The sequence below is a fragment of the Pteropus vampyrus genome, unplaced genomic scaffold (genome assembly GCF_000151845.1).
Source record: "Pteropus vampyrus isolate Shadow unplaced genomic scaffold, Pvam_2.0 Scaffold256, whole genome shotgun sequence".
NCBI lineage: Eukaryota > Metazoa > Chordata > Mammalia > Chiroptera > Pteropodidae > Pteropus > Pteropus vampyrus.
The window spans coordinates 1,287,414-1,289,271 of record NW_011889037.1 but is presented as its reverse complement, the minus strand read 5'-3'; positions in this window follow the sequence as shown (position 1 = coordinate 1,289,271).

Below are 1,858 nucleotides of genomic sequence, written 5' to 3'. Positions count from 1 at the left end.
GGGCTTTTAAGGTGGCAAGGGCCATGCTCCTTCTGGGGCTGAGTGAGCAGGTCCTGGGACCCGGTGTCCGGTCGGACGGGGTTGGCCCGGCAGGGGACAATCAGTTTCCTCTTCCCGTGTCGAGCCACGTCTGGGTGAGAAGCAGGTCGGCAGTGACGGCCAGGGCTCTGAGACAGGCGTTGGCGGAGGGGACCTGAAGTGAGCTGCCAGCTAATCTCCCGAAGAGGGGCCGTGGGTTTGGGGCCCAGACTCCGGGAGCATCTGGGCTGTAAGGAGCCTTCCAGACCCTCCAGCCAGCACACTGGTGTCCCAGCAGGGAAACCGAGGCCACGGCACGTGAGCGTGACCCTCTGTTTCCTGGACTTCAGCTGGGAGCAGGGCGGGGGTCGTCGAGCTGAATTCCCTACACCTGATCAGGGGCCCCGCTGACTCTTCTTTCTCCCAAGGGAGAGCAAAGGGTGAAGGGGGTGGGGGGGTCCTCTTCCTCTTTTTGAGGGTGTTCTGGTTCAGGAACTGGGGCAAGGGGACAATTTTCTAAATGTGGCAAGTCCTGGCAAGGACTCCTCCGTGGGGAGGGAGGGGAGGCTTGGCCCTGCCGAGATTCTCCAGGCGTGGGGGACACCGAGTTGCCCTGGATGGCCTGCTTAGAGGGGCCCCAGCCTTGCCTGGTCCCAAGCGGAGGAGGCAGGGATGGCTGCTACCCTCCCCCACGGCAGGGAGGGGGGCTGGTGGCGAAGCAGCCACTGAAATCCTGACTCAGAGCGGCCCGCACCCTTGGCGCTGCCTCGTGGCCTAATATCAGAGGCCCCCTGGTGGCCACGGGCTGCTGGTGCAGCGAAGGGAACCGGCAGCAAGGGCAGCTGCAGTGAGGACCTGGGCGCAGGAAGGGCAGGTGGATGCAGCCCGGTGTCCTCAGAGGCAGCCCAGGGCACCACCTCCATCTCTTCCTCCAGATGTGGAGAAGGCCCTTTCCCAGGAGGGTGGGGGAAGAAAAAGGTTGCCCAGGAGGTCAGATTAGGAAGGGGGTCTCCCCTGCCCCCTCCAGCTGCCTCATGGTCTGTGGCCCTTCTGACCAGCCCCTCAGGACACCCCTAGAGGTTTAGGCCGTAAGCTGGCTTTCAAAGGAGTCTGGTGGGGACAGAGCTCCACCCGGTGAAATGCCCCCGATGTCTGGGTAGTCGGTTGACTTCAGTTGCTTGATGGCTGGGGGTGAGAGTGCTGGCTGTGACCGGTGACGGTGACGGTGACGGTGACGGAGAGGCTTGGTTATAGTGATGGTCACAGGGGGAGCAGTGGGGGGTGGGTGCTGACATTCATGTTGAGAATGGTGACAGTGACCGGGAATCGATGTTTGATGGTGACAGCGGTGATACCCTGAGGCAGCCTCCTGCTGAGTCTGAGGAGAAGGGCTGACAGCTGGACCAGATGTTGGACTTGGGCGGCAAAGGCATTAGTGGCCCGCTAAGGCGGTAAGTGTGTAAAGAACTGGGTGTTCGAGCAGAGGCAAAGAGGATCTTACACTCAGAGTGGACCACAAGTTACGAAAAAGTAGCAAAAGGATGGGAGGCAGACTCATCCCAGCAGAGAAGGTCCCCGAAGGAATCGCCCCAGGGCTGTTCCCCCAGGATTCTGGATTTCATTCTGGAGAGGCCCCCTGCAGCCATCTGGCCAAAAGTCCCACAAGAAGAGGGACTACAGATGCTTTACGATGGGAGAAGCAGGGGCGAAAGGGGCATCTCTGCCAGCTTATGGAAGTCAAAATCCAAATATGGGACTGGAGTGTCCCCACTGTCACCAAGTCACAGAGGACAGGTGCAGAATGAGCACGAGGAGGGCATGGCCGAGAGCAGGCCTCACG